The sequence below is a fragment of the Sus scrofa genome, chromosome X (genome assembly GCF_054392235.1).
Source record: "Sus scrofa isolate SSC_HxYL_T2T_F1_AM1 chromosome X, Sscrofa_HxYL_maternal_Yorkshire_Landrace_v2.0, whole genome shotgun sequence".
NCBI lineage: Eukaryota > Metazoa > Chordata > Mammalia > Artiodactyla > Suidae > Sus > Sus scrofa.
This window is the reverse complement of record NC_139401.1, coordinates 8078113-8090709: the sequence shown is the minus strand read 5'-3', so window position 1 is coordinate 8090709 and position 12597 is coordinate 8078113. Positions and strand designations below refer to the sequence as shown.

General features: G+C 45.8%; 1 long non-coding RNA gene and 1 other non-coding gene across 39 annotated transcripts in view; both read right to left on the bottom strand.

Moving 5' to 3' along the window:
• Positions 1-12597, bottom strand: part of LOC146394456 (uncharacterized) — a 541612-nt gene that overhangs the window by 396262 nt on the left and 132753 nt on the right. The window lies entirely within an intron of this gene.
• On the bottom strand, positions 1961-2144 carry LOC146394457 (U2 spliceosomal RNA). The gene has a single exon (XR_014835926.1). It is a non-coding gene; the product is annotated as a U2 spliceosomal RNA (small nuclear RNA).

Sequence of the window (12597 nt, the reverse complement as noted above, 5' to 3'; positions counted from 1 at the left end):
TACAGGTTTACGATTGTCATAGGGATTAGGACTATACTTTGTGCGGTGAAAGCATATAAACAATGCCAAGTATGGAGTTCCCTTCATGGCTCAGCCGGTCACAATCCTGACTAGGAGCCATGAGGATGCAGGTTTGATCCCTGCCCTTGCTCAGTGGGTTGAGGATCCAGTGTCACCGTGAGCTGTGGTGTAGGTTGCAGACGCGGCTCCGATCCTGTGTTGCTGTGGCTGGGATGTAGGCCAGCAGCTGCAGCTCTGACTGGACCGCTAGCCTGGGAACCTCCATATGTGGTGGGTTCAGCCTTCAAAAGACAACAAAAACCAAAAAATAATGTCAGGTAATTTTCTTTTGACCTCTTCCTTGAAATCAAATTGAAAAAAACCTCAAGGTATCAGTGAACAGTTAACTTTTCAGAGTATTTTCTTTTCTTTAATAAGTGCACAGAGAGGAAAAGATAGGACAGCTTTAATATTTTTTAGAATTTTAATAGTAAAAACTTGTTCCTTCTCCTTGGCACAAATATCATCTGCTTCAACATAGCTAATTTCTTCTCAAAGGTTTGCTCCACTTGGGAGTCCCACGTCGCCTTGATGCCACGGATAGAAACTTGGGGAGATGGGCCAAGTTGGCTGAGCTGCCCTCCTCTCATGAGAACGTCACAACCACAACTATCTGCAGAATAACCATGGCTGAACACACAAAGCAAAACGACCTGGACTTTCTATCAGTGTAAAACAGGCGTCCATGAAGAGAAAGTCCTTGTACAAAACGAAAAAGGCAGCTTTAGCATGATGTACTAGAACACTGCTTCCTGTCTTACGTTATTGTAAAAAGGATGTTGACGTATAAATAAAACAAATAAAATAAAACAAAGAAAACACGCTACGTCATGTCGGATTAAGAGAATTTAAGATCCTGGGCTAAGGCAGCATGAAAGTTCTGGACCAAATTAAATTCCATTCACAGGTTACAAGTGGTTTTCGGTCAGCGTCTCAATGAACACAATTTCAATCTTTTGGTCAATTCAAAGTTGTTGAACCAAAACACGCTGAATAATAACATCTTAAAAGTAAACGGAGCCCAAAAAGGAAATGGTACATGCCAGGACCCCTAATTCAGAAAAAAATGGTAGATGAAAATGTTCCCAACTCTTGACCTTGAGGGAAACTCAGATTTGGGTACAGTAATCATATCCTCAGTCAGGAAGCCGAGCACTGGCCACTGTTTAAAACCTCCCTGCCGACATGCACATACGTGCCTGCTCTCTTAAGGGTTCACAGAGTCTTAGGCAGCCTGGAATAAGATGAGAAAGGAATGAAACGCTTACATTTCAGGATCATTAAGAAATTGAAACCCATCTATTCAACTTCCAAACACATCTTCTTCTTTCAGAGCTTCAGGTTTATATTTAAATAATCTGTTTTTATCAAGCATCAACAATCCAAATATGTATTTTCACTCCTGGTAAATGCTGGCAAGACAAGGAATGATGGGGAGAGCCCAAACCAACTTTGAAAAGTGAAAAAAAAAGATGAAGTTATTAAATTGGGTCCTATTTTGTAATATCCTAGAATCTCAGACACGACTGTGATTTTCCAAAAGGGCAGGTTCCGAAGAAGAATTTGAGATTTACATAGCAACACAAATGATGGTCGGAAAAATGTGGGGCAAAAATTTAAGAATCCCCAGAAGAGACAGATGGGGAATTGAAGGATTTCTGAAGAGTCAGTTCTTAAATGACAAAGGAAGATGCAAACTATGATACTTAGCATGCATAAGCAATGAGGTCCTACTGTCCAGCACAGGGAACTCCATCCAGTCTCTTGGGAGAGACCAGGATGGAAGATTACGTAAGAAAGGGAATGTATGTATATGTATGATGGGGTCACCTGGCTGTACTGCAGAAGCTGGCACGACACTGTAAATCAGTTACAATTTTTTTAATGTAAAAAAAGAAACAGAATTTTCACCAACCCTACTACCCCTAAAAATCACAGGATGATGTGCCTTAAAAAAAAATCACATGTAAAGAAAAAGGGCATGATTGAAGTTTGTGGAAAATCAAGCTTTTTGGACATCAGAATAAGTATACTCTGGTACAATGTAACTACACTTGATCTTAGCCAAAAGGCCGAGAAGCGATGGTACAATGTAACTACAAATTAAGCTTGACACAAGCAGGGAACTGCTGAGTCTGCATCGGTCACTCTCTTACTGCAGGTCCTACTCTTACATCCTCAGCCCCTCGGAACCCCCTCTGGATGTTCTGGTCAGCCGATCCTACCATGTACCGTAGACTAGTTCTGCTGCTACATGCAAAGTGACTCTGGTCTATCTTTATCCATTTCTCCTGGTTTCTGCAGTGTATCTGACAGCTTCTCGATCTTTGCAAGGAGAACGTGCACACGTTAAGATTCCAAATAAAGAAACACAATGTGGTTGATTCAAAATAAATCAAAACCACAGAATAGGAAAGGGCTTCAGGGTCAGAAGATGAGGTGTTAAAATACCAATTCTCCCAGTGGGGAGGCACTAACACCCCGATGTGGGTACATTCCTTCTCTCCCTCTTTCTCATGTGTCCACTTCTCTGAGCCAACGCTCCGCAAGACGACTGTTTTCTAAAGTCAGACTCAGATCTGTGAAAATTCTGAGCCAAGTGAGAAGACCTCGAGGGAATGCGACACAGAGGTGCCAGGACGCGAGGCAGAAGACCAAGTTCTAGGTCAAGACGGACGTGGAAGCCACCATGTGCCCCCAAGGAAGCCCTGTAACTAGAGCAATGCTGCGGAAATGGTGCAGATTTGGGGAGAGACGAGATGCCTCTGAATCCATTAATCCAAATTTGTCAAGAGCAGAGGGTAAATGGAATCTCAGGGTCTGGGTGGGAATTAAATCACACATGCCTGTAGAGGAGGGGCTGGGGACCAGTCACTGGCATCCTGTGAGCGCACGTCCCCACTCAGGTCCAGATCGTCAGATCGTGGGGACACACCTGCCACCTGTGCTAGTGGGAGAAGCCGTCGGCAGGCGGTGCACGTGCCAGCCTGGCTCTGCTCAGGACCTCCCCTTCTGCAGAGGGCCGCCACCCTCCCCTGTGTACACAACCCGACCCACTCCTCAAGGCCAAGGTCAAACCCACTTTCCCAGGAGAGCCTTTGCTGTTCCCCTGCCTCAGCCATCTTCCCCTCTGAATCCCCAGCGCAATTATCTGTCCTCATGCCCTCACCATCCCAGCCACATTACCAATGCCTTACTGCTCCCAACCTTTCGAATTCTTTCTCTTTCTCTCTCTCTCTCTTTTTTTTTTTTTTTTTTTTTTTTTTTGTCTTTCATCTTTTTAGGGCTGCACCTGCAGCATATGGAAGTTCCCAGGCTAGGGGTCCAATTGGAGCTACAGCTGCTGGCCTACACCACAGCCACAGCCACATCCACAGCCACGCGGGATCCGAGCCGCGTCTGTGACCTACACCACAGCTCATGGCAACGCCGGATCCTTAACCCACTGAGCAAGACCAGGGATCAAACCCACAACCTCATGCCTCCTAGGCAGATTCGTTTTCCCTGCGCCACGATGGGAATTCCATGGAATTTTTATTGTTGATCTACAATGCTGTGCCAATCTCTGCTGTATAGTAAAGTGACCCAGTTATACATATATATATACACACACACACATATATATACATACACGCAATCTTTTCCATTATGGTTTATCACCGGATATTGAATATAGTTCCCTGTGCTAAAGAGCAGGACCTTGTTGTTTATTCATTCTACATGTAATAGTTTGCATCTGCTAATCCCAAACTCCCAACCCATCCCTCCCTTAAACTCCTCCCCCTTGGCAACTGTAAGTCTGTTCTCCATGTCTGTAAGTCTGTTTCTGTCTCATAGATAAGGACATGTATGTCATATTCTTTTTTGGTCATGCCCAAGGCATGTGGAAGTGCCCATCCAGGGATCAAACCTGCTCCACAGCAGTGACTCAAGCTGGTGCAATGACAAAGCCAGATTCTTTTTTTTTTTTTTTTTTGTCTTTTTTTTTTTGTTGTTGTTGTTGTTGTTGTTGCTATTTCTTGGGCCACTCCCGCGGCATATGGAGGTTCCCAGGCTAGGGGTCCAATCGGAGCTGTAGCCACCGGCCTGCGCCAGAGCCACAGCAACGCGGGATCCGAGCCGTGTCTGCAACCTACACCACAGCTCACAGCAACGCCGGATCGTTAACCCACTGAGCAAGGGCAGGGACCGAACCCGCGACCTCATGGTTCCTAGTTGGATTCGTTAACCACTGCGCCACGACGGGAACTCCCAAAGCCAGATTCTTAATCCACTGCTCTATAGGAGAACGCCTTTTGTGTCATATTTTAGATTCCACATACAATCATATGATATCATATGGTATTTGTCTTTCTTTGTCTGACTTACTTGGTTTAGTATGATAATTTCTAGGTCCATCCATGTTGCTGCAAATGGCATTATTTCATTTTTATGGCTGAGTAGTATTCCATTTAACAAAGAATTTTTTAACTCACTGCTTATGATTTTTCCACATGTGCATTTAAACTTACCATCTTTAGTCTGTAGCAGGCCAGCAAAAATAGATATAACTATAAAATATTTTAAAATTTATTTTATTAGCTTTCTTTTCCAAAATGCATTTGCATATGTCTGCCACTTCATCCTTCTACCATCTCAGCAGAGAAAGATATGCCAAACATACTGGCCACACCCAACGCATTTGGAAGTTCCCAGGCCAGGGACTGAATCCCAGCTGTACAGTAGCCTATGCTGCAGCTGCGGCAATGCTGGACCCTTTGAACCCACTGCGTTGGTCCAGGATAGAACCTGCGCCTCCGTAGTGACCCAAGCCGCTATCGTCTGATTCCTAACCCACTGTGCTGTGGCAGGAACTCCCTGAGTTCCATTTTTTAAGATGGGAAATTCTTTCCTCAGAGGTGCTGATCTGACTTGACCAATATTTCACAGCAGGGACGCTGTTGCCTCTGTTTGTCACCACTATTCATTACGATGACTTCAACCAAAAAGCACACTGAAGATAACATTTCTCATTATTAAAAAAAAAAAAGCAAAATACACAATTTAATAAAATAAATCTTTTTATGGTAATTTTATTTTTCAATGATTTTTATTTTTTCCATTATAGCTGGTTTACAGTGTTCTGTCAATTTTCTACTGAACAGCGAAGGGACCCAGTCACACACATACATATACATTCTTTTTCTCACATTCTCCTCCATCATGTTCCATCAAAAGTGACTAGATACAGTTCCCAGGGCTATACAGCAGGATTTCATTGCTCATCCACTCCAAATGCTTAGTTTGCATCTCTTAACCCCAGACTCCCAGTCCCTCCCACTCCTTCCTCACCTTGGCAACCACCACATTCACAAAAACTAAAAAGAAGAGCACACAAGCATAAAATAAATGGAAATCACCCAACCAAAAAAAGAAAGGAACAAAGGAGAAACATAGCATCAACTGGAAAACAAGGTTTAAAATGGCAATAAATACATACTTACTAATAATTACCTTAAACATCAAGGGACTGAATGCTCCAATCAAAAGACAGAGAGTGGCAGATTGGATGAAAAAGCAAGAACCTACAATCTGCTGTCTACAAGAGGCTCCCCTCAGGGCAAAGGACACATATAGATTGAAAGTGAAGGGATGAGAAAAGATACTTCATGCCAATGGCCTTGGAGAATAAAAGAAATCTCAAAACGAGCATCTAGTATTTATGTATGCCTCAGTGTTCCAAGAGAAAAACTGACATTTGAGTTGCTCATTCAGACCCCATGAACACGCACCTGTTTATGTGGAAGATTCTGTTGTGCGCCTCTGCAGACTGAGAGTGACACAGGCACGGAATTCAAAACAGAGGTGGCCATGGGCTGGAGTGCTACAGCAGGCAGACAAGCCAACCTAGGAGTGTTTCTGTTCTTCTCCACTGAGGGCATTCGGACACTTAACAAAGTAGAAAGTTTTTTACACACTGTATCACTGAGTGTGGCTCCAGCAAATCCCCTCCCCAAGAACCCTTCTGAAGCACTTTTTTCTTTTTCTGTCTTCTCAGATCTAATGTCTAGCTCCCAGTCCAGTATGGGGGGGGGGGAATGCTGATGTTAAAAAAGAGTAAAACTGGGAGTTCCCAGTACGGCTCATTGGGTTGCAAGCCCGACTAGCATCCATGAGGATGAGGGTTCAATCCCTGGCCCTGCTCAGTGGGTTAGGAATCCAGCATTTCCAAGAGCTGCGGTGTAGGTCACAAACACGGCTCAGATCCTGCCCTTGCTGTGGCTGTGGTGTCGGCCAGAAGCTGCAGCTCCAATACGACCCCTAGCCTGGGAACTTCCATATGCTGCAAAACAAAACAAAAAAACGGACAGCTGTAGAAGTCACCAGTAAGGCTTTTTGGTTATGGGTCATCATACCAGTCCCATGGCTGTGCTCACAGTAACTGTGAGATAATTTCTACGGGAAAGCTCTACCTGAAGACAGTACATGATCAGAGGTGGGTGGTGAAATAAATTTACATCATCTGAAAATTCACCTGGTCTGATCACGCGAGAATACAGAGTTGGAAATGACTAACGACAAAGCAATTTAAATGTTCTTTTTTTTTTTTTTTTTTTTTTTTTGCCTTTTCAAGGGCCGCTTCCCGTGGCATATGGAGGTTCCCAGGCTAGGGGTCAAATTGGAGCTGTAGTCACCAGCCTATGCCAGAGCCACAGCAACGCGGGATCCGAGCCGCGTCTGCAACCTACACCACAGCTCACGGCAACGCCGGATCCTTAACCCATAGAGCAAGGCCAGGGATCGAACCCACAATCTCATGCTTCCTAGTCGGATTCGTTAACCACTGCACCACGACGGGAACTCCAGCAATTTAAATGTTCTTAAAACAGGAGTTCCTGCCGTGGCACAGCGGAAACGAATCCTACGAACCATGAGGTTTCGGGTTTGATCCTTGGCCTCACTCCATGGGTTAAAGATCCAGCATTGCCATGAGCTGCAGTGTAGGTCACAGACGCGGCTCAGATCTGGTGTTGCAATGGCTCTGGCGTACGCCAGCGGCTACAGCTCTGATTGGACCCCTAGCCTGGGAACCTCCATATGCCATGGATGCAGCCCCAAAAGGACAAAAGACTAAATAAATAAATATATAAATATTCTTAAAACAAACAAGCTTGGGGGAGCAGGGAGGTGCGAAGGGGCATTAACTTAGCCAATGCAACCAAATTCCCTATTTGGCATTTTGACATCTTTTGAGATCAGAGTAGAGCAAACTCCTTCTCAAAACTTACTCAGATGAACATGTTGATATATCACCATGCTAATAAGGATGATTCCACCAAGCTCCAAGGCGGGATGTGGTTGAACTATAGCATTACATTGAAACAGTCCTTATTCACCAAAGGCATTTACAATGACTCCTTTGAGAAGGAAGAATCATGGTTTTCATGGTTCTCTTCCTTGTGAGTCCCTAGAATACAGTGTCTGACAACTTTTTCATGGGCAGACGAGCATATCTTCATTTCAGTGTGAGAACACATTCAAAGAGCTTCGACAAAGAGATGAAGTACCACTTTCTTTCAAGTGGCACAATGCCACCTTTTTTTTTTTTTTTGTATCTCTAAATGTGGGGGCCAGAGTACATAACACATTCAGAACAGCCTGATTAAGACGGGATGGAAGAATTTAACATGTTTTAGAGGACAGTATCATATCCAAAGCGGTTTAAAATATATTTTTCACTTCAAGTGCAGGTACCATTTATTCAAAATAATGCTCATATGTAGAACACCGTTTAGCCAATGGAACTGGATGAAACAAATTCTTCCTATACCATTAGCACCACTACATAAGGATTTAGGTTTGTTTGTTTGTTTTGGTCTTTTGTCTTTTTAGGGCTGCACCAGTGGCACATGGATGTTACCAGGCTAGGGGTCGAATCAGAGCTACAACTGCCGGCCTGCACCACAGCCACAGCAACGCAGGATCTGAGCCACGTCTACGGCCTATGCCACAGCTCACGGTAACGCCGGATCCTTAACCCACGGAGCAAGGCCAAGGATCAAACCTGCATCCTCATGGACACTAGTCAGATTCGTTAACCACTGAGACACGATAGGAACTGTATTTAGTTGTTTCTTTTTGTTTGTTTTTGTTTTGTTTTGTTTTGTTGTTTTTGATGTGCTATCCTAGGAATTTTTCTAGGATTTGTAACGTAATTTATCTGAGAAAATGTGTTTGGAGTTCTAAACCCTCACTTACAAAGGGACTGCTGGAACTTTCCTAATGTAACAAACACTCCACCATGACAACACACAATGTTGCTTAATGGGGGGGGGGAGTCTTTATTTACCTTCTGTGATAATACAACTCGCATAACCCTGCAGTATTGAGAGCAGGCATCTCATCACCTTGAATGAAACCCTCATGAAACTGGAAAACTCTGCCTAACGTGTTTGAATCTTAAGAAGTCATTTACAGGAAATAAGAAAAATGGCTTAAACAGGGGCCTCCACACATGGGACAAGGATAGTACAGAGTTAGAAAAAGACAAAAATAGGGACTTATCTTGGAGGGCCCACAAAAGACCTAGCTGAGTGAAAATCTGGATCAAAATGGACTTTGGAACCCTGTTCTCCTCTGGGTGTTGAAATAGAGATTATTGCTTCATTTCTCAGGACCCAGCCAGGCATGGGGTGATGCTTAGGGGTAGGAGAGGTAACACTAGATTGGAAGACAGAAACGCCACCCCTCCAGCCCACTTGGCAAAGGGGAGCTGCTCAAAACCCCAACGCAACAAAGAGCAGGCGCGTCCAGCGACAAGAAGAGAGGCAGCCAGGTGTACAAGAAAAGTCACCAGATGTTATCCAGAAGGACGGCAGATTAGCATCGGGTTAGAAACACAGGCTCTGGAATGGCTTGATCTTGAGGGTGCATTCAGACTCCACCTCTTAGTAGGTATGCAACCCACTCAGGGTTTTGAAACTTCCGCCTCCACGTCTCTTCTTACGTAAAAGAGGAGTAACACTTTTAATCTGACAGAGATGTGGTAGAGGCCAAGGCGGTACGGTGCTTTCGAGGTCTGGGGCACCACTGCACCATGTGATACGACCTGATGGAGAGGCTCTGGTGTCTCCTGGGTCCAGATACAGCGCAAACCAGAAGAGGAGATGCCCTGGACAGGAGACAGGCAAGAGCCCTCTAGCAGCTCTGGAAGCAGACGGCGGTGCCTCCAAGCCCTGCGCAGCAGCACCTCCAAGATCTTGCCAAGAAAACACACTCAAAGCCAAAGGGATGTGAGCTCCATCAATCCACCTTTCAGAGACCTCACCAAGGCCCCAGACACTTGGAAAATGCTTTACTACATGGCTCCTCCTCAAAGCCAGCTCTGGGAGGTTTCCAGCTCCTGGGAGTTTGGGGGTTCAGACAGGATAGTGAGCTTCATAGAGCATGGATCTGGCTACCAGAATCAGAAAAGGCAAGGGACATCTGGTTTTTGCATTATTTTGCAAAACCAGGGTTAGACTGGTACCTGGGGACTGGATACCGGGTACCACAATGGTCCCACAGAGGGGGATTAATCTTAACACACAGGATTAACTGACCCAACCAAAGGAAATGGAATGATGCAGAGACCAGGAAATTGGTCCACCAACCAGATAGATGACCACGTGGAGAGGGCGCATGGCCAGGCATCTGGAAATGACCCTACTATGTCCTGGCTGTGTCCCCAGTGTATATGCCCTTCAACACATTCACATATTTGGCTCTCTCTTATTTCTCAAAACTGCTACAAGGTGTAAAACTGCTTCTATTCTTTTTCACGAGCTGTGCTGGTATCTGGTCGACATAGTAAAGGTAAACTTTCGTTAGCTAAGACAGAGAAGCTTCCAAAGCTTTGGTGTTCCGATGGCTAATCAAATACCTCACGTACCAATGTTGGTGCAGACCCAGCTCTTCTCAGGTCATCTGCCACCATCATTTCAGGTTTGCCTAGTTCTTCCTGCTCTGTCTGAGAAACAGAGGGCTTTAGTTCACTTCCAAAACATGAGAATAAACCCTACCAGGAGACTTCCCGAGACTGAATTCTTTCTGCCTCTTCCATGATGTTGGATGAGAGCTTCCTTATACAAATCAGAGCAACTGAAGCAGGTAGGCATGATAAAATCTCACCCAAGGGTGCAGCCTTCAGAGGTTTAATGACCACATCACCCATGGTCACCCCACACTGATCTACGCTGGCCACTGGAGATCATCTTATTTCTTTGTTTGAGGTAATGAACATAGGCATGGCAGGACTCAGTCTGGACTGCGACATTTTTAAGTAAGATATGTCCAGAAGAACAGGGACTGCAAGAAGTAGCCACAACGTGGGCAGTGCACCGTTTGACTTTGTTAGCGGATAAGGTTTTAATGCATGGGAAAAGCATTCATCAACTTCAGGGCAGTTCAGAAGAACCAGAACGGGAAAGAAATGTAAAGCCGACTCTTATCAATGCTTATCTGCCTACCTACTCATGCCTATACGCAGGTAACCCACGAGGCTGCATACAGAGTATTTCAGTGTCAGCTGGGTAACTAACTCCAGATAGTTAACTACCCATCTTCTCATCAACTTGGACTCAGCAGCAGGCAACGCCCTCCACGTTTTAATCATTCACGTTCTGTGAATGATTTGGCTAATGACTGAACTTGCTGTACCAACTGGGAGATGGTTTAGAGATCAGAGAGAAGAAGCTGCAGGAAGTCCAGGAGGGTGACTTTATACCAAGGTGAATAACCCATGGAGTAAGCCCTCACCTCACAAGCTGTGGTTAAGTACACCCAGCAATCACCCCATTACCATTCTCAACAGGAACTGGTTCCCTGCCCGAATCAGTACTTGTCATCTACAAACCACAATGCAGTTATGTTTTGTTTGGCACTCAGCGAAAATAAGTCCCACATCCTTTTGGTTCCTTTATTTGAATGGCTAACTCTTGTAAGATTTTCTCTATTTGGAACAAAGCTGTTTGTTAGGTGTCCCTTGTTCACAGAGACACACAAATTGGATCAGTTGGCGATGAGCCGCCTATAAGCTGTGTTAACAACACCTGGTTCTCCCTCCAGCTGCTGCAAGGTGTGACCCCAGCCTGCTTTTTCTCGACCACTTCCACTAGACAAAGGGGGCAAGGCTGTGGACCTCCACAGCTGCAAGCAAACAAATTATCCTGAAGAAATGAGTTGGTTTAGGGACTCAGACTGAGCAATGAAGGCCAAGGGCCTGGCGCCATGTTGCTACTCGCCTTGGTGGCGCTATTCAACACTGCTGGGCCCCGTCACCTAATTCATGGTCCTCAAATACAGCCAGTCCACCCCGCTCAGAGAAAACCTGCCAGGGTGAGAGCTGTTTCTAGGTCTGACGTCAGGGGGCCTCACAAATGAAAAGGAAGCGGAATCCGTTTTGCTGTAAATATGAAGAAGCAACCGAGGACACAAGTGGAGACCCATTTCCATGTGTAGAGATAGAGAGGGAAGCGAGGTGGAACAGGGATAGAGCATTTAGATCAATTCTCCACATTCACCCCCGGGTGTAAAAAGAATAGACTGCACCTGGCAAGTTCTAAAGCATCATCTCTAAAGTTTGATGGACGTCATGGTTACCTAGGAGTAAAAGAACCTATTTGGTCGCTGGTTCACAATGGAACACAAGCCACTGAACCCTGTATCAGGTTCCATCTGACAATTAGTCTGTCCCAGGGTTTCTGGACACCAGGGGTACCGTGACGCTGCGCCAAGGAATTCTTGGTGGTGAGGAAGTGGCCTGTGCCTGCCAGGGTACTGGGCAGACCCCTGGGCTGGGCTCCCTCGGTGCTGTAATCACCACCTCTGCCCATTCGTCACCATCAAGAAGGTCTGCAGACACTGCCCGGTGCGGCGTGGAGGGCAAAATCAAGACACATGCAGAATGGAGGGCCTATAAATCAAGAGGCAGCAACGACAGGGTCAGAAGCCTGTCAGTGAGAGAGTGAATTCGTTGGCAACTCACGCACTTGTTCAGCACGCACTGAGCACATTACCTGTGCCAAGCACTGTGCACGGTACAGAGGATATAAGAGTGAACAGAGACGTGCAGTTCACAGCGGGGGCAAGATAAGTGACGGCCCCGCTGCCTCTGCAGAAGGGCCAGGCTGGCGTGTGAGGCGTGAGAGTCCCCCTGCCACTCACGGGAGCCACCACGGGCTCTTACACGGAGATGCCACATCCCAGGAATTGCTGCTGGCCCCTGCTGGGACAATGGGTGGACAGAGAACAGGTCTGTAACTATATCCTGGAAAACCAAGACGGGGCACAGATCCTGAGAAAACGCTGTGGATGACAGGGGATAGTGGATGGGTGTGTGCTGGGGAGGGGGTCGCTGAGGGAGGAAGGAAGAATGAGGCGACAATGGGCCTTCCTGTCCTGCTTTGAAGGAGAGGCTAGATGGTGACCTTCGATAACCTTGGAGGAAATAGGGTATGTGTGGGGACTGCTGATGTGAATCCGAGGTCTCAGGGGGCAGTTTCTCCAGACAAAACCCAA